This window comes from Osmia lignaria, chromosome 13 (assembly GCF_051020975.1).
Source record: "Osmia lignaria lignaria isolate PbOS001 chromosome 13, iyOsmLign1, whole genome shotgun sequence".
Classification (NCBI taxonomy): Eukaryota; Metazoa; Arthropoda; class Insecta; order Hymenoptera; family Megachilidae; genus Osmia; species Osmia lignaria.
This window is the reverse complement of record NC_135044.1, coordinates 6,945,295-6,970,583: the sequence shown is the minus strand read 5'-3', so window position 1 is coordinate 6,970,583 and position 25,289 is coordinate 6,945,295. Positions and strand designations below refer to the sequence as shown.

Here is a 25,289-nt window from a genome sequence, read left to right as displayed (position 1 = left end):
TACAAAGGCATTGATAAAGAAATCTCCACACAGCAACGAGTATTTGACTTTCTGGTCGAACGGTCGCTACTTTGCCCCAGCAAAGGAAAAATTTCATTTCTCGTAAAAGAGGTCCAGAGGTCGACAGGATTAACATATCTATCCGATCATTTCTACGAGGTGTTTTGTGGTAACTGTAAAGGAAGTAGAGATTTTTATTCACGATCATTGTTAGAAAATTTATTTTTTCAACAATCCTGTACATCCGCCCAATGACAACCATCCGTACTAATTCTACAGAAATCATGAAAACGTCGATCATTCGAAGAATCAAGCACCAATTATTTTGGTCCATTGTTAGGCATTCATAGCGCGAACGCTGTACGTTTACTCAGCAACGGCTGTACCCTGTGTTCATCCCGCGTAAATCATGCGAACGTCCATCATTCTAAGGACCAAACACCTATTATTTTCTCCATCGCCAGGCGTCGAAAGCGACACCGTTTTCTCGTACATTGTAATCGAGTCCAAGTGCCAGGAGGGAGGCCAGATCTGCCGATAGAATCGCACGTGTGACAGGTAATCTCGAGGTGATCGCCTGCAGGCGTCGTAAATTAACGCCCGGTACCCGAAGCATTTTTCCTTCGATGAAGACTTATATTTATTATCGACAATCGCGTCGCGTTCATCGTTTGTTTAAGCGAAACGAAGGATGTAGCTGTTCGCCAAGGTGTCTTTAATGATAACATAAATTTCTTTTCAACGTATAATTTTGAATACCAAAGATATATAATTATCATTTTTTAATCAGTGAACGCTTAATGTTCCCGGGGGGATGGAGGTTGGAATAGACATTTATTTTTTCATACGCGTGATCTGGCAGAGGTGCAATGGACAGAGGTGTCAGAGCAACGCAGGGAGGACCAGGTATTCCAGCTCCCAGCGGTGGTCCGGTATTTTTCCGAAATTCCTACAATATCAAACGCATAGAAATCTATATGGAAATACCTCTGGTGTTATTACAAAACGAAATACAAGTTGTGAGAGTGTGTGTAATGGTATGCCGAGAGGAGGCACCTGTGCGAGCTGGTGTTGGCCACGGGGTACGGATAGGAAAGCGTGATAGACAGCCTTGCGGGTGGGTGTTATACGAGGCGAGAAAATATAATCGCGACGTTCCTTCTCGACGAGTGTAGTCGGTCCTCTCTCGTAGGAATACGGAAGAAAAGTCGATATCCGACGAGAGAGCGGCAACCGTATAGAGCACGTTCGTGACAAGCCCGAGAAACACGTTGTATGTAAACGTTCCGCGTCGAAGGAAAATCGTGTGAGAAAGATAGAGATGGAGATTGAGGAGGATAGAGAAAAAGAGGAGGAAGTCCCTGGCTGATATCGAAGGAACGGAATGAAATAGGTGATTCTACGGTCACGGAAACGAGCGTTACGCGAGGATTAATTAAAATTGAATATCTCGTTAAAATTTAATTGCGCGATCAAAGGGTGACGGTAGGGCGCGCGATGGGAGACAACCGGTCAATATCGATGATTCCGCGAGCGGATAATCGTCGTGATTGTTGGCGTCAGCCTGGATATCCCGTGTCCGTTCTCGCTCGATTTGTTACCTTTTAAGCGCCATCGTGTCCGTTCGTTAATACACGGACTAATTCGGACTAATCCTGCCACACGCGACTAATCAATCGCGGGGGAGAAAGCCCGCTCTCGATCCCTTTCGTTACCTCTGTACGACATCGCGTGACCAAACTGCATCTTCCATACGAAATACAACTTGCCCGAGTAATAAGTTCTTTTGTATATCTAAGCAGAATCTTTTCCTTTTTCATTCGAAGGTTTAATGTTGCACAGGGTTGTAGGTGATTAGCGACATGGAATTATTTCTAGGAAAGAACATTATGGAATTATGACATGCCAATTTTAATGGACTTCTGGAATGATATAGACCCGGGAGGAAATATCTGATGCAAATTTTTTTTTATACTGGCCATCATTTATATTGCAAATGAAATGGAAAATTTGTCAGCTTTCCAAGCTCTTTTGATATCCATTCTCGAGTAGAATCTTGTTTTTCGTTTTCCATACAAGATAAACATCTGGTAGATCGAAGCTGACTGTTAATACAAATGATCGGATAATGAATGAGAGTTTCAGCTAGCTGGATTTACAGACTCGTACCGGAAGTCCATCGAGGGCAAAAAAAAGTAGCGATTCCTTTCACGGGTCTGTAAATCACGGCAAGGAGAAGTCTTTCGAAATTCCGAATAACGAACGATTCTGTTGAACGAACGGGAAGAAAATATTCGATTGTCAGTGAGCGACGAACGAATCGTAAAAATCTGATGACTCGCTTGGCAATGTGTCGCGACGTGTGCGTTATTTTTCGCGGCATTTTTCTGCCGACCTAAGCCAGTCTTGTCCGCCGTCATCCTCGTTCGGAAGGTAAAGTTCGTTGTCCCAATAGAGTAATCGTTACAGCTTCGACGGAAGCGGGTCAGAATAGGAAAAACGTCGGTTGTGGCAACGAATGTCGAAGAATAAATAAAATATAGAATTTCAAATTTCCCTATTTCAATTTTAGAACCATCTCATTTTTCAGTTCTTTATCCGTACCTTTCTTAACGAACGGTAGAGATGTTAATGATGACAGGAAAGTCTGTCGAATTTTCATCACTCGTTTATTTCTATCCCTTAAAAATGAAACGACTGGAAATCTGACGAAACGAAAGTATTAATTCTATGAATGTTGAACGATGACAGTCTGACGAATTATTTTTATCATATCGCGGTTAATGGAAATCAGATACTTCTCACGGTATGTTATCGGACGATGAGATAATGGGACATTGTCACCGTTTATTCTTCGAGGATCATTAATGCGACCGGGACCGACTGCAAACAATGGTAGTGCGATACTCGTAATCGACTGCGTGCAATTTATACGATTGCTGGAATGCAAAACGTACAACGCGTTACAATTACGACTAAACGCTTTTCAAATAAACGGTTAACTTCGTTACACGGTAGCCAGCCAATCGATTAATTCTGTCGTTGTAAAACATTCATTTTATGTACGCCGATGTAATTCGAATCTAAAAGCTGGTCAGATTTAAAACCTCAATTGTTCGGAAGTAAACATTGTTTTGCGACGATTACACGCAGCGTATATCATGAAACGCGTTTAACCGTCGAGGAACAGGGTATCGGGTCACTTTAACCTACACTCGTAATTAGATTAGACTTCACTAGAGAAAATAGCAACAAGCTAAAGTGAACTAGAGCGAGATTCGCTCTAGAGCCAACTTCTTTTCGGCCATTTCCGGTCAGACCAGAAATGGCAAAAAAAAATAACAATTTTTTTCGGGCATTCGTTGAAATTTTCACCCACTAAACACAATGGCGCAAGAATTTTTTTGATAACTCTTACCGTTCGGCCTGTACAAAAGTGACAGAAAGTATAAAATTTTAATTTTGACGATATTAATATTGTAAGTAGTTTATGAAAGAAAATAGTGTAATTGTTATTTATTGAAAAATTTAGTATTGAGAAATATGAATAATGAATAAATATCACGTATGTGATGGCGACGGTGGTGGGGATAGACTACAGATACGGGATCCTCTTCTGTATATTGTCATTCTCCTCGCGGACTCCGGCGGGGAAGGGCGAGAACTCGGGACATCAACATTCTTCCTTGGTAAGTCTGATTTAATTACGAGTGTAAGCATAGGAATATACGATTGATAACGGGTCGAAATCGCCCTCCATGTTATCTGTAGAGAAGAAAATGAAATTTAAATCTTAAATCGTATGTGCCGAATGCTGAGTCATTTTGATTCTCAGCTGAAACTTTATTTTATGCGATATTTAATAATTTATGTGAATTTTATTCACGAGCAATGACGTTAGGTTTGAAAAAGAAGTTTGGTTGATTCAATTTCCATTGTAATTTCGGTTTATTTTTAAAAGGTCAAGTAGGTTTCAATTTCCTTCGAGTTAATGGCATAAATTATCCATAAATAAAATGGTACCTGTCAGATATCATTAGGCGGCGATACCAAAATGGTTCCCGTTAGTCTGGTTTTCCTTATTAGTTCACAGTTGACCGAACCCTGTCTCTTCCCGTTCTTTTTTTTCCCGATTGTCGACTTCCTTGATCGACAGACCGCAAGTCCGAAGCTGAAGAGCGAATTACACGACGAATCGTGCTGTTTCGTAGGCGAGCAACGTGCACGCCTGTTTTCACTTTCCGCATGGAGATTTTCACGTGCCTATAGAGGACACACGTAGCCGGAGAAAGTGGAATACCAGATGAACACTAACCAAGTGTTCATTTGGAATTTTTACCATCTATGAGGATGTTGGAAATTTAATAGTGAATTTTGAAAGATAGAAAATTGGACGGATGTGTAGCCATTTCATAAAAGTTTAAGCTTTAAATTAATATGACGCAAGTGCCATTTTGCAACATTTTTATGTGATGAAATCATGTTAGAATTTATACATTCGAAATTAACTATTTGGTATTCAACAATGTAATAGGAGCGTACACTGTCTGCTACAACTAACGACTAACCATTCCGTGTTCAGAATATTAATGAAACGTTTATGTGCTGATTCTCATGAATCTTCAAGCTTTAAAATGATGTACCATAAGTGCCATTTTAAAATACTTTTCTGTTATGAAATCCTTAATATTCTGAAATAAATTTCTTTTTCTACTTTGTTGGTTCCAATTTACAATCAGCCATTTTCTGTTAGGAATATTAATGAAACGTTTATGTGCTGATTCTCATGAATTTTCAAGCTTTAAAATGATGTACCATAAGTGCCATTTTAAAGTACTTTTCTGTCATAAAATCTTGTCAGATTTTATACAATTCAAAATTAGCTGTTTAATACCCAGCAATTTAATATCAAGCTTCTATTACAAACAATAGAAGGACACATAAACACAGATTGTTACTGAAAGTCTTTCTAAAACGAGTGCACTCGAGTGTAGCAGTCTCACTCATTTGAAGCTAGCAGCCATAAACTGCAAACTGAATGAAATTAGTCTGCGACAGAGCACGTACGAACGAATCTAGCAACCACAACAAGTTATAGAGAACTAAATCTCTAGTTCCATTCAGCGCAGAGAATAGCACGGAATATCCCTGTTATCGTGGTTTCGCTTTATCATCTACAGATTTCGAGAATCGCTGGAGTTTCAAAGGTAATGGGACAGATATGGTCCATATCGAGGATCAATGACTGGCATCTCGATGATCCTTTGCAGTATCTTTTGAAATATATACAATTTTTATATGATAAAAAAGATATTTCCAAGAACAGTCTATGTTCTATTTGGAATCAATATCAAATTGAGAATATTTTCTTACTTAAAATTGCAAAATATTTTCAATGTCAATAATAGTAGTTTTGAAGATAATAAAAGCACAAAATTTTTCTTGAAAAGAAATTGTATTTTTAAGATTTTCAAGATCATGTTAAATTTACAATTTTACGATTAGGATAAACCTTCATAATTTCCATGATAAATAAAAGGCTCTAGGACTTTAATCATTCAAATGTAAGATGAGAAAAAATATTTCAGTGTTTTGCTCGAGGTGTGCCCACCCTGTGTACACGCCCCTCGTGGAGGAAAGGGTTAAAACGAGCAGTGATCTCTTTTAGTTGCCACGGCACGACGTCGTTGACTTTTGTTCATTCTTTTTACCACCCCCGGAGGAAATTAATGACCGCACTTTGTACTTCAGAGGCCATTAATCTCGTCCAGCCGTCACAAACCGAAGTAAAAATACGCTTGGACATCCGTGACTGACTATCAGCCAATTATTTTATTTTCACCATGGAGAAATAACGTTAATTGCCCAACACCGTGGGCTACACATTCTACTTGCCATTGTTTGCTCATTCGTTTTCTTTCAAACTCTTTTTCCACTTGAAGTTTTGTCAACAGAATGGCGTGAGATTTTTTATCAACAGACGTTCTCTTTTTCTGGAAAAATTAATTTGTGATTATTGTAGGAGGTAATTAACCCCTTAGCAATTGATACAAATTTGAGTCTTAAAATTTTTTTCCATTACGTGTTGTTATGTAGAACGTTTTAAAACAGGTGCACCGTGTATAATTGTCATTGGATGTCACTGTTTTATCAGTTATCGCGAAAAGAAAAATTAGAATTACAAAAAATAGCAATTAACAATGTGTCGCAGGGAAGTAATTCAACTTCGTTGTCAAAGGAGTTGATAAATGACAAGGGGATCCAACGGATAGTATTTTGAGTAATTGCTACAATTGCAATCGTAACTTTGTACATTGCGTGTATGCCTCGGGGCGAAATTTTTCCGGCTGATTGCAAAATCTGTACTCTATATGTTCGTTCCTACAGTTTACCTTCTCATTTTGAACGGTAACCGACGTACCGTAAATCCATATACAATTAAAGGCCTTAACGCGACTCGGTGAACTAACAGACATTAGTTTTCCCAGATTGCTCGTCTATCATTCTCTATTTTCGACTTTGTATGCCACGATGTTGTGAAAACAGATTGAATTGTCTCCTGAGAGACATTATGGTCATTACTTTAACATTATTGTATTCATTTTCATTTCCGTTCAACCGTTTTGAAATCTTTATATTTTAATCATCAGCACTGATCGACCTGTTCACCTAGTTTAAAAGTGGAGTTATTAATAAAATAAAATAAAATAAAATCCTTTTATTCCATAGAATTTTTATTACATTTTCATTAAATTCTTTTCACTTTAAATCCAAAAATACCCACGTCAGTATCTTCTATTATTCAACACGATCAGCGCTGTTTGAAACACGTGAAAAGTAGATTACAAAGGTTTTTTAACGAAATGTGACAAATAGCAGTTTCACAGAATCGACAAAGAAGGAGCAACGTGACCATAATGTTTCTCTTCGCATTCAAAGTTTTAGTTAGCTCGTAAAGATTGAATTTACGACGGAACAAAGTTACTCTCTCAACTTTATCACTCGAATTTTGGCGAAGTTAACAAACCCGCGGTACCTTTTCGCGCTTATCGCGACGACTCGAAAATTAGAAACTATATAAACGCTGGAAGCAATACAATTAATTAAGGTATAATTGATATTCACGCAATTTCTATTAATTCGACCAAATTTAAATGCTTCCTTTCTCATTACGATTTGTTAATAAAATTTTCTCTCTTTCATTAAATATCAAATTTAATAAGGAAAATGTAATAAATGAAAATTAAATACAAATATTAATTTTGCAATTTTATTCTTTTTTATTGAAATTAAGATTAGCCTTTAACTGTTGACTCATTTTTATCAAAATTATTTGATTGTTAATTTATTGTAAACAATTATCTTAAGTGCCTCTAATGTATTTTATACGAAAGGTTCATGCGGTCCAATAGCTAAATAAATAATGTTATCACGTATTCGCGAAATATCAGTCATTTTAGTGACATTTGGAAAATATTTGACGTCCTAACGCGTCAACACAGGGGAGAGGCTGGGTAAACAGAGTTAATAGCAAACCGATCGAATGATTTTCGTCGATACAACCGATACAGTTCCAGCAGGCCGTAACAAAATTGGCCCGGTAGATATCGAAAATCGGTGATCGTTCACCAATTCGATCCTCTCCAATCCTTAGGGCTGTGAGTGCGACCCGATACGAAACGATTCGGAAGAACGTGAAATCAAAGGGAATTTCAATTTGTACGTCTCTCGTGTGGAACATTTTTCATCGTCTCGTTGACCAAATGCTTTCGACAGCTTGTTTGCTATCTAATACTCTTGGAATTTGTGATTTAAGTCAGGTACCACGTGGTTTGATTAAATCGTCACTAAGACAGTATTTTAATGTCCATTCAGTTCGTATTAAAAATATTAATTTTCAGCATATTTTAACCTTTAAATTAATATGCCATAAATGGTATTTTGTAATACTTTTATGTCATGAAATCATGTTAGACTTAAACCAATCTAATGGGGTAGATATTATAATAAAAAAAAAATTATTTTAGATGTTAATGAAATGAACGTGAAAATTTTATAATTATTTATCTAATAGTATATATTGGAATTGTTTCGAAGGAGGAAGATGTTTGTAAGAAATTATCATCTGAAAATCAAGAGCAAGTTTCGTGAACGGAATATGCCCCTACAAAGCTATTATCGTTTGCCACTAAAATGGTAAAATTAAAATTCCTAAAACGAAGATGGCCTGGATCCGATTTCGAAGCGGACGTGATCATCTGCATTTTAAGCGTGGACTAATTTAGCTTTTTTTTTTTCCTTTCAATGCCATTCTGTACGAACAAATTCCTTAAGCTTTAGAATGTAATCGCACCACTGCGAAAGTAATTCCACTTGGAAACCGCATTTACACTAATTCGACAGACACGAAAACCACGAACGAAAGAAACTTTTGCATAATCTATTTTCGGAATTCTTTTCATTGAAATTCGTGCTCAGTTTGGTGCAATAAGCTTTATGTATATATCTCTTTTTAACACAGAAAGGAAAATTAAATTATTCTTTTTTCAAAATTAATCGTTGCTGAAAAAGAAAATATATGCTGTTTCATGTTTAAATTTTTCTCGTGGGAATATCTTTGGCCTGCTGTTGTAGATAAGATATAGATAAGAATTTTCATTCCATGAAATTCCAGCAGGAAATGTCGCATTTCTTAAAGAATCCGGTTACTTTATGGTTTAAGCAGCGTGCAATAAACCGGGAAAGCCCCATAGCGATTAAAACTTTTCCCGTTTATTACAGCCAGGTCAAACATTACGTGAATAAAGTCGTAAAACTTTGCCACGGGTTCAGCATAAAATGACAGATCGTTGTCGAATTAATGCTTGACTCGAGTATACAAAATGCAACTAGTTTAAACCTAAGTGAACCTTGTTGTAACTCAGCAGTTTAAACCTATACGGAGTTCCATAACAAGTGCCATCACCAATTATGATCAAAGGACTTTTTCATCAGAAGGGTTTTTCAGATTATAATTAATGTAATTTATTCACAAATAAATTTCTAGTATTTTTTGAATATCATGAATACGATGAATACAGTGACTTTGAAAATACGAAGGTGCGTTTTTTGAAAAATAAATGAGTATATCGTATTTTCAGTGTCGTGTGACGATGATGTATCCAAGTACGTGCTTAATCCTTCCGGCGTAAGATTGATGTACTGCATTTACTCGCTGGGGGTGAAGAACCTCGGTGCATTAAGATTTTATCATAAATTTTCTACCTACCTTCGTACTTTGTCTGCATGTTCAATAATAATACATCAATTATTGTCTATCGACTTTCGTAACAAAATTCGAAAATACTCTAGGAATTTCTGAATATATTCGACCATCTATAATCAATTTTACTAACAAAGTAGAAAGTTTTTCAATACGATTTTATATTTCTTTTTTAAAGAGGATATCCTTTATGGTGACGCGTGTGAGTATTGATGTGTGGATAGTCTAAATTTCACAAAATTTTACGTAGACCCATTGAGCTTTAAAATTTATGAAACTACGAGTTTAAGAGTTCTAAAGTTGCGTCCTGTAATGTTTGAATAGTTTCAAAGTTCAATAGCAGAATAATTCAGAAAGTTTCGTCAATCATTAATCTACCACCCTACTTCTCTTATCTCAATCTGTATTTTTAAAAATAATTTTACAAGAATTTAGAACGCTGGAATATAAAGGGAACGAATTTAAAAATCTCATGTAAAACCAAGATATCGCGTGTACGGATTTTGAGATATTATTCGAAAGAATTCAATTCTTTAGCGAAAGCGAGCGAAGCAGAATGTCTGATAAGGTTTATGCAATCTTGGATAAAATTACCGTGGTAAAAGGAGGTTGTAACAAATGAGCAGCATAGAAATAACGCGCTCATATCGTTCCTTTCATCGTCTTGCCATGCTGTTATTTCCCTCCTGGTAGTGGTGAATTCATAGAAAAAGAAGTTGTAATATTCCTTCGCAACAAGGATATTCAAAAAGATGAGGCTTCTTCAGAGAGGAATAAAAATGTTGTTCGCGAAGTCAACGTACGGTACAACAGTTGAAAAACGTAGATTGCATAGTAATAAGAGAAATGATTCAAAAGAACTTGATCCTTCTTGAATACATTGAATATAAATATTTTCTATTGAATATATTGTTGAGAGACTGAGGCAACCAAATATTTCAGACAGATACAACAAAACCAAAACTTCCTGGAAAATTCATGTAACTGAAAGGTTGAAATTTTTAATTTAATTACATTATTCACTTAGAAACGCTCAGTGTACGATGTAAAGAAAATTTATTCTAAAATATCCGTTCCCTTTGTGCCTGACCCGTATAAAGGGAAAATTACGTCCCTCATGGAAAATTCGTCGCGTAGAGTCAAATCATCGGCCATTTAACCTCTGTTCTGCAAAGTACGTCCAACTACCGACGAATTATCGGTTGTTAGTCGAACCGGGGAGATTTTCACAGAGACTCGAGTCGCTAATTCAACAGAGCGACCCGGTCTCGATTTGTGGCTGCGAAAGATGACGGAACGATTGGACGGAAGGAAACGTTGAAAAGCGGCAAAGAGAACAGGGAAGTCCGAATAGAGAAGAGATCAAACGGGGCTACCCGGAACGTGCCTCGTAAAACCGACATTTTATGCGTGGAAAAAGAGGGTGTAAAACGAATAGCGGTCATGGTTTACAAAGTTGATTCTCAATATAGCCACAAAATTAGCTGGGATACTAAAATTGAGGATTAAAATTTCTCTCCGGGTGTATTTCCTTGCTGGCATGAATCTAAAGCCGCTCAATTAAAAACTTAAGTGGATATAATTAAACCTCTAATTGATTTTCGATAATTGAGCTTTAAGCATCCATGAACAGTGTTTAATATTTTCTACATTTTTTGTTTTATCAAATATGATAATCTCCAATTTCAAGATTATAACGGAAATGTAATCCTTCAATTTCTCTGTTTTAATTAATTTCGTGTCCAATTCTTTTTTCTGCAACTCTCCGTGCAACGCGATACCAAAAATCACCTCTGTAAGCCGTGACCATTACTTCTTTAACACCCCGTACACGTGTGACCGGGCGCGGGTGTTTGTGCGCGGTATGCACATGTTCGTAGGTGTAACGAGTTTGCACGAAATCCCCAATCGTGTCCAGATCTGAGTATTTGCCGTGTGTAACACGGACTGTGACGAGCGGAAAAGGATAATGAGGGTGAGGCAAAGAGGGGTCACGTAACAGCGTTTCCGAATCCATCCATTTCCGTGAACCATCGAATTTCCAGGTGTACCTCCGAGGCTATTCCTACGGGCGTTTTATCTTCTAATCGACGAGGTTGGTGCACGAGCACCGATTAAAACGAGAAAGGGAAGAGTGATTATAGTATTCGAGGCAGCAACGAGAGTTGGATGGAACTATAGTTAGCTTCGCGCCGTTCAAATATGGCGCCACGGAAGTTGGAACAGGCAATTTTTGATCGTTTATATATGGGAAACGAGATCACAGACTGCGAAATGATGAAAGACTTTTAGATTTGCTATCGAATCATGATTGACTTTCTAGGATTCAAAAATTTTAATTGCCGACTAATTGGGTTTTATTGAGAATATCGAGGAGCCAATTAGGTAGTTATTTTTGATAAATTTTCAGCTTTCAATTGGTGCATCACAAGTGCCATTCTGAGATACTTTTATGTCTCTGATTACAATACAGTAGTCTTTCGTTATATTGCCGCTTCAAATTTTTTAAGCTTCCAAACTCTAATTAACTCCATTCGTCCAATTTGAAATTAACTCGGCATCTGGTATAATAAATCTAAATAATTCGTTGAAAGTCGCGGTTTCCCGTCCTTTAACGAGATTTTGTATGAACACCCCCCCGTAACGAAAAGACTAAAGCAGGGGGAAAGGGATGCAAATTGCGATATACACGCGGAGGAGGGATGGAGGGTGCAATTGGTCGGGGGTGAAACTAGAGCTTTGTAAATCGTTCTGGATTCGATGTAGTACACGGTTCGCGCGCTACCGGCCGCGTAAAACCGTCTAGAAATTTGTTCGCAATCGCCTCTCCACGGGAGAGTGAAACACTCGCGCGGTGTTACATCGCTTGTACGTCCTTTGATTTCGCACAGCTTGCTAGAAATGTCGGCCATTTTTCCGAATCACTGTTAGCCCGGGGCCAAAAATACAGAGAGATTGCCCGGAGAGGAAAAAGCTGTTGAATTCTTTTTTTCTGCCATAGAATTTGTGACAGGCAGCATGGTTTTTATTTCTGACACTTTTCAGATGCTTCACTGTTAAATTCTGTTCGAATGCCTTTTTTTTGGTACTTAATTTTGCCGGTCTATAATTAACTGGTAATTAGTACGTTTGCGGTACGAAACCGTAAACGGGTAGAATGAATTATTCAAACTTTTCTGCAAACATCCTGTCTGAAGTGTTTAGCGCAGACAGTTGATAAAAGCTCCGTGAATGCTTTGTTAATAAACTAACGCGAATTTAAATTTCAAGCATCCTGAATTTCGAAATTACATGTTTGTTTACTGAAGTACTTATATGGTTAATACCACTGGAATTGCTAATAACGAATGGGAATGTGTGCGTTTGGTTGGAGTTTTAAAAAGTCATTTTTTCAGTTGATAAATTATAAATTTTAATGCAACAAATTTTCATTCCAATTTTTTAAAAATTATTTCTGTGGACGGAGGAATCACCATTTTTCCTGTGGAATGAAGTTTCAAAAATAAAATGAAGAAAGGATTGTCAGAAATAAATTTAATAGTGGCCAAGGGTTAGCCAAAGGAAATATCACGTGTATTTCAATTTTCTAAAGGATCTCCTTGTTTATTCGAACGTGTCCAGCTCGAGGAGCCTCCCTCCCTTAAATCCACTTTCATAACGATCGCAGTTGGTAACAAGCATCGGAATTGTTTAGATTTCTGAAGTACGGGTCGCCTACAAAATCTATTTCTTCCCTGAATCAGGACGAAGCTCGGTTTGAACATAGAATCGAGTTAGTCGTCCTTTGCTTTCCACCTCGTTCGATGTTTGTGTTCTCCGCCGCGTAAAAGGTGATGAAAACGAGGCGACATGATTTCATGGAATTACATGGAATTACAGTCTGCGTTTTAATACGTCGTTCCTTGTGTAACGATGGTCGAGACGCTGATTCTGTGTCTTGTTCTTGATAGCCTGCGTTGTTTTAACGATCGCGATTCTAACCGAGGTATTCTTGGAAACGTTCATTGCGAAAATTCATGAAAACTCATGGTATAAATGGGTTGCAGTCCATTAAAAAAAGAAAAATGCACATTTTTACACAAGGGTCGTAAAATTCTGGTTATTTCTAAACGATAGATTGGTTCAATTTTACTTTGGGACACACGAAATTATTCACTTTTTTTAACATATTATTAATAATATTTGACGAGAAAAATTCAAAAATGCAAATTCAGAATATATTAAAAAGATCAATAATTTTTTGCGCTCCAAAGTTAAGTTCGATCCGATGGATTTATTATTCCAGTGATAATGGGTAGTAAAGATTTGTAGGAAAAAAAAAGAATTACCATGAAATTTCTGCTACGATGGCATCTACCGATTCGCTTCGATTTTGTCCTTGGTAATTGCGCCCATTTCGTAGCGCACAGACGCTTTAACGAACATACATCCGGATGCTAGATCCACGCAACTGGACACTATTCTACGTTCCAGCATTTCCATCGATCCATTTGCACGCTAACGAACGCATTTTACGTAAGGCTGTTCTACTTGTTTCCTGTGTCTGGCCGAGTTCGTCGACGCGATATTTCGCCTACTTCTCGTTACCAATCGATTGCTAATATTCACACACACAGATGGTTCGGGTCTGACCATTTTCTCTGATCAGGGTACGCGTGTCAGAGCACAATAGAACTCTGTATAACTCGTTAATTACCGATATCTGGTTAGCTACTGAATTTTATCAGCATTTCTATTAGGAACACTTTTACTTGCCTAAATGCAAGTGAATATTATTTTAAAAATTTAAAACTATTCAATTTTTACATCAGAAAAAATTAATTTAAATTTGACAATTAGTTATATTTTTAATGGAGTTTCAACGTGTCTGACTACACATGTACATTTCCCCTGTGACATTCAAAGAGTTCAGAATAATTTTTTAAAGTTATTCTACCTTTTGACACAGAAAAAACCTTTGTACTCTGTAATAATATAAAACAGAAAATTAATTAGATTTGAAAATTTCCTATTTGCATTTTTAATGGAGTTTCAACTTGTCCGACTACACATGTCCATTTCCAGAGTGCCATTTCAGAGTAGGTAATGGCTCTCTCTGTTCAGAGTAATTACAATATTTTTTCGTCCCCGGAAGTCTTGAAACGACTTCGGTTAAGCTACCAATCTGCCATAAATGTGTTCGACAAGCGGAATCTCCCAATTGTGCGGGCAAATGCAGATAGGCCAGCAATTTGAACGCGACGTCAGGTAAAGCGTAGCGAATTTATGCACTCGCCTAATAGTTTGAATTGGTGTTTGAATTGAAAACGGTGGGGTTGGGGAACTGCGACGACGTTTATCACGTTTGTAAGTCGTTGTTAATTTTCAGCCGGATTGTTAAGAGGAATATATTGTGTTTCAACACTAGGATCCATTGAATTGTAATAACAAATTTCCGTTAAGTGCTTTCCGTTTAATATTTACATACATCCGTTGTATCACGGTGACGCGAGTTAATCATGATTCCATGAAATCGTCGAATTAATCCAAGAATAATGGTGTTGCATTAATTAGAAGCGTGACGGTAACGGTGATAGCTTTTTGACAAAACGCGTCTAATTATCCAATGAAAGTAATGAAGCTCTTTCTATGTAACATGTAGTTTTAATCCTATGCGGAATAAACGTTAAGCTGTTTCGTAAAAAATATACTGACAAAGGCTCAGATTATTCCTCGTAATGTAGGGAATATCATTTGTGCTGATAATTTGATATAAAAAATTCTGTTTGTAAAATTAATCAGGTTGAGAATATTAAAAAAAATTTTTTTTTTAACAGAGCCATACAATTTTTTGTATGGAATTAAGTGTTGATATTCTTTAAAAAGTGATAACACTATATAATTTTTAGATGCTTATTTAAATTTGTTTTAGAATTTCTCTGCACGTTGTGTTGGCCTACGAATAGAAATAAGAAAACAATGTTGTATGAACACGGTGGCAATGTGTATATACTCCCAGTATATTAACAGTCTATTTACAGATTTGCAGGCACTTGATTGTGCCAAATATTTGACGGCAAAACATTCTCACCGTTCAATGATTTCTCTATCGCAGAAGTAATCTATGATTTTTGATCAATTTCTCAATTCACTAGTTTTGTTTCTTGAAATTCTTTGTTCTTTGCTTTCTATATTGACGAAATGTTTGTGCGATCATTTTCAGTTAACTTTAAGCTTTAAATTGGTATACCACAAGTGTTATTTTGGGATAATTTTATGTCATAAATATTGTGACAGACTTTATATCCAAATCAACTATTCTGAGCTTTGTTGCTGGGTCAAAATGATGGTCGAATTGCCATTAAAAAGTTAATACAGTTCATTGAAAAGGTATTTAGTTTATTAATAATTCTATCCCATTAGAGGAAATGATCTTTATTATAGCTTCTTTTGTTAATAGTTACTTTCAGTTTGAAAAGTACAAAAGATTTTCCTGAATTCTACTGCCATAAATAAAAGATTGAGTGAAACCCTAATGTTTTCCCCATTGTCTCGTCAAAGAACAGTTCGGCGATTTCATCGAAATCGATAACTCGCTCTCTTTTCCGCTGTTAAAGAACCTCGTAAAAGAAACTGGGTAAGAAATTCAGCCCTGGGAGGAACGCGAGTACGATCAAATGCATTTAGATTAAACTTTCCATCTTGCGCTCCACTTCTTTCTCGATTTACGAATAAACGAACGCGCTGAAACGGTACAAATGATCGATTTATTAGCCAGTTTCCGCGGAATTGAAAGTTCACGGATAAACTTTGACTGGATACTTCCTTTTAAAAAATTTCGAAATCGTACTCTTTTTACTTTTCTTAATTTATAATATAAATTTGGATTAATAAATGCATAAGTATCATGAGTGGATAAATAGAAGAAAGGGAATATTATAATTCCTTGTTAATAACTGGTTAAATTATTTTTCTTTTATTTTCACCTTGGTTAATTTATCTACACTTTAGCAAAAATTTCGAGTAATTTAATAAAAGTACAAAAGTATGGCTATTATTTTTATTAAATTCTCCAATTGCTTACAGCTATAACAAAATAACAAATGGAGTATACTCCACGTAGATTATAGTCTGCCAGCGTGCAAAAGTTTTTGACAAAGCAACAAATTGCAGCCGTCTGGTTAATGAGAACTTAATGGTAGGCAAACTTCCGTAACCTTTGCACCATTCTCTGGTACAGTGAGAATCTCAAGTTTGATGGACGCCGGTTGATAGTTTGCAAAGATCCGTATGGCTCGTAACTAACCGATCAGAACAAATGGAGGATGGAACGATGAGGTATCCGTGTGTTCATCCTTGCGGTGGCCGGGGACGACGAAGAAAGTTGCCGTTCAAGTTTGCCGATAGAGACTATCTGTGAGTTTCTCCGAGTTTAAACAGAGGAAATCGATATCGTGAAATCAATGTAATAGTTTAGAGGAACTATTGTTTACCCCGGGGAAACATCCGGGTCCTTTCCTTCTCCACTTATGCGAGTTTGGCATCGATTTTTCATTTTCCACGCCTCGTTTCCCGTCAATCTTTAAAGATTGAACCGTACGCCATAAAAATTCCACGAAAATAGCTTCTTCCCTTTTATAAAAAAAAACCTTTATTGCATACATATTTTCGACTATGAATTTCAGAATAATTTCTCAAGGCTCCTCTTTACCTCTGAAGTTTGAACAAAAACCATGCAACTTTGTTTCATTTTCTTCCGGAGGAATCCGGTTTCGATGATGCAGCTTTCGAATTAGTCGGCACTCGTCAATTTAATCAGGTCGGCGCATTCGCGTGCACGTAACGTAGCCTAGCTGGTTTAAATTTCATGTTATTAACCGTGCAAACGGGCATCATTAATGCACGATTACGCCGCGCCTCGTAGCCGAAGACAATCGCGGCATTATAACAAGTAAAATGGAACGGCGCGTCGTATTCATCTCGTAAAATTTCCAGCGAACCGTCAGCTTCTATTTTATTAATCGGTCTGGCCTTTTCATTTGATTCGTACCCATTTTCCATGGACAATGGGTCGGAATGCCGTGGAAAAATATCGAGTTATCTCGTGAATTTTATCTTTCGAATTGTCCGTGTCGGTTGTAAACATTTCAATTATTACACGTGAACCATTAAGCGAGTGCATTTCTATTTAGTTCTCGAGAACCGTCAGGAATTAATTTTGTGTTTGAACGACGATGGCTTTTCCATATCTTGGTATTTCATTATCCTTATCCGGTAGCTTCGATACTAGAAAACTTCTATGAGATAAGAGGGTGTCTTGCCTTTCCTTTTTCAGGATATTCGATTTTGAAAATCCTGCCCGGTTATTTATGTTCTGTCGGTCATTTATGCTCAATTAATTTGCGAAATTGCTCGTGAAACACGAACGTACCGTATAAGAACGCGTTGTAACGCAAACAATCATTGAATCCGAGGCTTTTAGCTGCTTGTCAGCCGCAATAATCGTAATTCGTAAAATTTCACCGCGTAAAACACGGAACGGTCGAGCAACCAAACCGTGAACGACAATTTATTCGCTGTCATTAAATACCACGGATATTTGCCAGGAACGATTATTAGACCGATGTTTACGTTCGAAAGGATGTTTAATATACGTAGCAATAGAAAATTATCGTGCCCACCAATTGCACCGTACATACCGGGGGACAAATTGTTCGCTTCACTTTGTCAGAACTGCGTTATAAGCATTTACTTGGAAATCACGGACACCGTAAACCATATGGATCAATCAAACAATTCCGAGGAAATTGCATACGTATTCTTGATCGTTTTGACACCTTTTCGCACAACGAACCGCAAAGAGCCAAGAAATTGAAGCGGTGGGATGGGAAAGGGTGGTAACAGGGGGTGGTTGGAAAAAAGACGACATAAATACTCGGTGCATTAAGGTTAACGAATCGGAAGCACGCACCGGGGAATAGCAGAAACTGGGTAGATAAGAAGCGACGGATGTGCATGGTTTATGACACTTCCGTTTGAAGCGAGACAGTTTTGTTACTTAATGTCCTTCGTCATTGGCTGCGATATGGTTTTTATACTTTTCTATTCGTGTATTGCTATCTATGCCATCTTACTTACCAGATGGTTAACGGTTTGCTATAAAATCAGTGTTTTCGTTATTTGATATTCAAGCATACTCTTGCAAGTTTGTAATTGCTGTTACTTTCCAATGATGACAAACGTACGTTTTAATTAACTGAGAGTAGCGACGTTAAATAGATGCGGTAATTAGTTGAATACTAAGGTAAGGGTTTAAATTGATCCTAAATTTAATTATCCGGGATAATTTTGACAGAAGTAGCCGAGAAAAGGGATCGTTGCTTGAAATTCCTGGCGGCGTCTCGAAAAGTAAAGAAGAGGGGTGGGTAGTTTTCAGCCGGTTCTCAAGGCGAAAGAAGCAGAAGAATTCAGAATGGTCTGTACTTTTGCTCTTAAGAAGTTCTTTGACTTTAAAGGTACTCGACGAAAACAGTTTAGCTGAATGAACGAACGGATGACCGGTGAAAGTCAAATACCAAAGATTTATCCGGCAAAGGGTACGACTTTTGTTGATCTTTTTTTTTTAATTAACGCCCCTTCGCAGTGGCCAATCTTCAGTTACCTAAAATTTTTATACTTTTACGCTCCTAATTATGATATAATTTATTTGCCCGTATCTTCGTGCGATTATTTTAAATTCCGCACACAAGAACGTTTGAAGTATCCAAAGAAAATGCTTGTATTTTTGGAAAAGCTACTTTGCTTCGATGGCATCCGAAATAACTAAGAGAACAGGATATCCGGTGGAAGAGTTTTTGGCTGGTTCGAGGCTATGCAGCATCCACTTGGAAACTCTTAAACTTTTTCCAGTTCCGACTTGGCTAAAAGTTTTCTTTCCCCTTTTGAAAATTATTCCACCGCCCCATGTTCTTCGTACATACGCAGAAACTTGCACCTTGTTCAGAATAGTACAGTTTGATGTTACAATTTTGTATTATTGGTGCAATGTTTCTGGTGTTACACAGGTATTCCAATTACCAAACTAAACGACAACTGTGATTGCACTTTTGGGTGCATGGATGTACTCAGCTTTTCAAAGTTAATTTTGGATTTTATTCAGGAAGAGTTAAAATAGAAAAAAATGATCCCCTCCACCCTTCAGTTTGATAATTTTTTTTTCTCGCTGTTTAATTTGTTTAGGAAAATTAACAGAAACGAGTCGGATAATGAAGAGTAAAAAATAAACTCGATAATCCAATATCGTATCAATTTGCAAATTCGACCGAGACGAGTGAAACTCGAATCGAAAAGCTCGCGTTGTTACATCGGCTATCGATTTAATTGCTTGCATTTCACAATTGCGTACGGTCATGATAAAATGCCGTTTACGTGATACCCAATCTATCGACAAATTAATTTTCGTTTCGGCGAAACCATCATTGAATGAGTATTAACGTAATGGTAACGATGATTGAAAAAGATACGAATCAGTGATCAGATATTGGTTTTGGAAAATTCATATTTTATAATGTAATCAATTATACAAATTCCAAAATATTGTATTATAAAATATGAAATATAAAATAATTTATTTTAAATTTCAATGAAAGATTTTGATATGTTTCAATTTATTATTAATTTTCTATTGCAATTTATGCATGTACATTCTTCATGAAAATTTTAATTATGACGATAATTATAATTCTGTGATAGTGATCTTCAATTTACAACACGTTATCTCAAATTTGACAATTATGTACACACATATCTTCCCCTTTGGGTCCATGCAATTGTGCACGGTGATCCGGTAACATCGTACAGGAAACGGGAAACAGGAAACTCGAATTTCACGAATTTGTCACGAATTAGAACCAATACATTGGGTTTCGTACAAGAGCAGATGCTTGTGGTATCGAAATTATCAACGGAAGTTATGAGATCAATAGATCTCTAATTTCAAAACTCTGTCTTGCATAAAGTAGTTCCACATTGACTGCTGGCTTCAGGCTAGTTGCCGGAGTTTATTAATTCTGTCTATGTATACTCGATCGATTAAATACATCGTGATGGATGGGAAATGCTAAGCTCCTGGAAGTGATCACGTTGTTGATTGTCAACTGAATTATGCAAGACTTAGCTAACTTTGTTGTAATCCTTGTGAACTGTTCAAATTTTTATTACATTAGAATCATTCGGTTTACATGCATCAGAAAAAATCAAATACTATTCAATAATTATAGAATTTTTTTTTAGTATTTTTTAATTAAAATCAGTGGAATTCACACAAATAAAATCATTAAACATTAGGTCTTCATTTTATTAAGTATTGATTTCTGTAGAGTTTCATCCAAAGAAATTCCTATTAATTCTTATAGAATTCCTACTAATATTTAACTTATAAAATTTCTGACATGTACTACTTTTTTCCTTGAGTACACATATCTTAAGTAGTCGGATTTTGTCGTTGGCAGTTTCATGTGATTTTACTACCAGGTTATTTGCATGATCCAACCTAAAACGTCCAACGTAAAACGAACGTTAAATCGTCGGCCCCTCTGTACGTGTATTAACGTTTGATCGTGATTCCGATAAATCCTGGGCGTAATTGATAGCGAATAATTTGGTAATCCGACGATAACAACCGAACCGAACCCCGTGTCTGTGTGCAACCGGCTGCATAATTAATTCCCGGCGTTATCTTTCTGTTTCAGGTGAGTTTAAGCCGTCGAGGAAACGAACGAGCACTCTCCGGGTCTCTTCAATCCCGTGGACTCGATACATAGGTGACCCACACGTTTGTATATAATTTTACATGTAATTGAAAATCTCTCTTGAAAACAGATCACTCCAGGCATGACACGACTATATTAGGCATTAATATTTCAATTTTTCGAGTTCTTTCAAAGTTCAATATAAAAATAATTTCGAGGGCCTCCTTGGTTTATAAACTCGGTTCAAAAATTGCAAATTTTTTTCTTTATTTCAATATTTTTTGACTCCCCTTAATTAGGCGTTGATAATACTATAATTAATCCCAGTATACCAAAGATGAAGCACAGATAATAATTTAAATTTTATTACCTCTTTTAAGTGAGTTAGAAATTAAATGAAAATTTATATAAGTTCGAGGAAAAATTTTAATAACTAAAGAGCTATTTGGAGTTGATAAATCGTCGAGTCTACGATAAGAAGATCTGTGCTCAAGTTTTGGTAAATCTCGGGCTCGGCAGTGAAGTCATTGTCTCGAAGAAAAAGTGTTTAGACCTTGCGAACGCAAACTTTCCAGCAGATATTACAAACTTATTTCATCTAAGTCCGCTCGACAAACTCTTTCTCCCCTCCTTTAAACTCGGCCAGCATATTCTCGCTGAACTATCTCGCAGGAGGTAACGCGAAATTGGACCAATCCGAGGTAACAGTGAAATTATTCCAAAGGAAATTAACAGGAAGGTAACGAACGAAGAAGGAGGAGTAAAAGTAAAAAAAAAAAAAAAAAAGGACGAAAGAAAAGTGTCTGCACATTCTGTCGAGATAACGAATGCAAGTTGGCGGGAAACAGGAAACGACGGCGATATCTCGCGAGATTCTTGCGCTTACGAGCAAAGCCTCTGCTGGGAAACTTATTTTTTTTTTTCTCTCTCTCTTTCTCTCTATCCCCCTACTTGGCGGGCAAGTTTTCGCCAGAATGGCGGCTCTGAACTCGCGTTTTGGCAAAGCCTCGAGGACCATTGGACCGTTGGAGTGGCTCGTTCGCGGGGACGATGAGCCGATCCTGGCTGGAATCCTACTGTCCTATACCCTGGAGCAGAAAGAGAAGCAGCAACGGGTCGGCTTCATTCCAACGATAGCAAATGGGACAAGCATTCGTAAGAGTTTTGAAGTGAGGATCCTGCGGTCTGTTACCCCAGGACAATCGTGAACGAGGCAGAAATTTATGAAGCAGCCACTTGTCTTCTTCTTTGAATCGACCTTCGTATAATTCTCGATACCGTGGACTTTCCTTAATTACCATCCTATTAACTCTTTCGCTATTGTACTGAACGAAAAGTTTTTTTTTATTCGTTCGAGGGCCATTTGCAGGGTCATTTTCCAAACCGTGGAAATAAAATGAAATGGACAAATGTATAATAATTATAATATAATAATGCGAAAAGTAAAATTAATTAATATTTACTTCCAGTGTTGGATTAAGGGGAGATTGGAATGACAGTATATGTCATTTATTATGTCAACAAATATTGAATGAAATTTTTTTATTCTTCCCTTTTCTCTTTAAAATAAATTTTGGTTGTCTAACCAAATTTTATATTACTCGATATTATAAATTTTTGCAGTTTCGAAATTTGAAATATTGAACAAAAATGAACGGTAACCCGGTAATTCATCTTGATAGCCAATTAATTATCTCATTACTTTCGCTCTCAACGAAACAAGCCTAAGTGAAACCAATATACGAAATCACGCATCCCTTCTTTTAACTCCCCCTCTTATTCTTCCTTTTCCATCTATCTGACCGCCTTTCCTTCCTATCCAACCATTCCAGCTGCTTTTTATCTACCAGCAGGATTCCTCCAACTTGCTCTTCCTCTTCTATTTATTTCTTTATCTTCCGGCCTGGTGCTGAACGCCGACGGGCATTACGGTCTTGCTTCCGGAAGCCGCGCGTCTATCGGTCGCGTTCGAATAACTAGGCAGAGATAAGCGTGTCCGTCAGACACGACCTACTTCACGCAACACAGAAACATCCCAGAGATCCTTTCGATATTTCCTTTTCGCTCAAGGATTTACGCGTATCGACGCGAACTTACGCAATAGAGATTGCACTCGGCTTCTTTGATCGTATATACTGTCGATACTTTTTAACATCTAAGATGGAACTTGTAACGGACATCGTAGAAATCAAGGAGGATTCTTCTTGAGATGTTGAGCAGGTATTAAAGTTGATGGCGCAATCAGTGCTCAAAGAATAGCGATGGAAAATAAAATTATGACATAAGACATTTTTCAAATTGAAATATTATGTTCTAAAAGTGTAGTACAAAAGAGAAGTCAAAGTATATTTGTGTACCTTCAAGAGAGAGGAAGGGTCTTTGAATACCCCGTCTAGATAGCCCTAGGGTGCAGGGGTTCACGCCCTTCTATAAAAAGCTCAGGGTGCAACCTATCTGATTTTTATTGCCAGCTGAATAAGTACATTCTAATTTGTAAAATGGAATTTCCAAAAAATCTTACTGTTCCTAAATTTTTCATAATTTCCAACGTTTCATAATTACAATTTGTTATCAAAATCTTTGGAAAATTATTAATCGGTCCATGAACGTGATAAAATTTCGTATCAAAGGTTTCTCAAATTCCAGTGGTAGAATAATCGTTCCGAGCCCTTTGTAATTGCTAACTTTATCACTCGATAAAATCATCTGATTTATTACACGGTATAATATGCTCATTTCGAATGTTCTCATAGGTACAATACCAAAAGACATTTGTAAACCGCAATTTATTCAGTGACACGTAAATCCATCGATAAAATACAAATTGCGTGAATTTACAACCATAATAATACCATCAGAGTAATGGAAATTAATGTGTCGTTGTTGTACAGCTATTATTACAACTGTAATTACCGTATTAGTTGATGAGACCTGACGTGACGCTTCTTCGTTGTGAATTCCTTTTTCCAATCGGTTAATTGCCGAGACGGCTACCTTCGAATCGCCAAGGCCACGTTATTAGGTTCAATTATCAAGGAACGCTCATTTTAATTGCTGATATGCACACTGTAGATCAAACCCGCTAGCATGCAACCGAGCTCCGAGGAAACGTGAAAGGTCGTTAGTAATCTATGAAACGGAACCCGGTTGCCTGGCCATATATCGAGAACTAATAAACTTCTCTTCCTGCTATTTTAATTCATGACTTTCCTTTCGCGTTTAATTACACTTGAATTTTACATTTATTAATGAAACATTCTAGTGGAAAGCGTTGCCTCGATAAATGTCACAAGGTGGTGCATACCAATGTTAATTAGAAAGGGAGATAATTATTTTAAGTAGTGTTAGAATTTTGAAAAAATACATTTTTACCAGAAGTCTAATGTTTTAGACTGTAGTTGTTGAAGCTATCAAGATGGTTAGATAACATCACTAATTATTTATATAATATCACCTTATAAGTCTTGTAGCTGTACTTACAAAGTTATTTTTAGAATAGTAGAGTCATAGGATAATTAAATTTTAAATAACTTGTTGTTTGTTCCTTGTTGCTAATTTATCGATATCAAGAATTACAATACGGAACTTCTCGATGAATATTAATGTAAGAAGATGCAACGTTCGTGAGATGTAAATTAAGTTACCTAACCATCCTGCATACAACAATATTAAAATGATCCCAACATCGATGGAATGAAAATTGAAAATTCGAAGAAGGGTTATTGCGAAGAAAGGAGTTCGACTTTCTTTTTGTACCTTTTTTAAGATTATCATCGAGACTGAAACTTTCACTTTTCTATCCCGGAAACTCTGTCGTCTTCATGCAAATCTTCCAGTGACATTAGGCCACGGCCGGTCGTAAGAAAGTAATCCCGTTAAAGTTTGTCCTGAGGGGATGCTATTCATCAGAGCAGGCAGAACGGCTTGGCCGGAAAAATGTCGTTTGAGTGCGAATACGTTCCTTTCAACGAACCTTTTCGTGGAGAAAAGCTGGAAAAAGCGTCGCTGCTGCGTCGGGTAAGAAACGGCCCTTCGACAAAATGGCCGGTCGGAGTTCTGTCGTTCGATTCGATCTTTCCAAGGTGCCGAAATTACGGCCACGCAGGGACGAGAGGAAGACGTTTAGGGCGATGGTATGCAAAGTAAAAACTCTGACTGCCGATGGCTGAACGTGGAAAGTAAAAACTTTTTACCCCTTCCTACGGGAGTGGAAAGTCTTCGGGGCTGGCCACTCTGTTCCGCTTCGATTTGCAACTTCATTACCCGGGATGATCTTCGAGCAAGCTTCCATGAAGGAA

The 25,289-nt window shown here is 37.1% G+C and overlaps 1 protein-coding gene and 1 long non-coding RNA gene across 5 annotated transcripts in view; both read left to right on the top strand.

The window, feature by feature from the left end:
* The window catches only part of Fur2 (furin-like protease 2), a 210,733-nt gene that overhangs the window by 58,801 nt on the left and 126,643 nt on the right, over nt 1-25,289 (top strand). The gene's annotated exons all lie outside the window — the stretch shown is intronic.
* The window catches only part of LOC143306015 (uncharacterized), a 50,339-nt gene that overhangs the window by 6,197 nt on the left and 18,853 nt on the right, over nt 1-25,289 (top strand). The window contains exons 1-2 of one of the 3 annotated variants that reach the window (XR_013063281.1): nt 2,981-3,689; nt 20,992-21,063. This is a non-coding gene — a long non-coding RNA (uncharacterized LOC143306015). Of the gene's footprint in view, nt 1-2,980; nt 3,690-20,991; nt 21,064-25,289 lie in introns of those variants that run through there. The other 2 variants (XR_013063283.1, XR_013063282.1) reach the window with 2 other exon arrangements.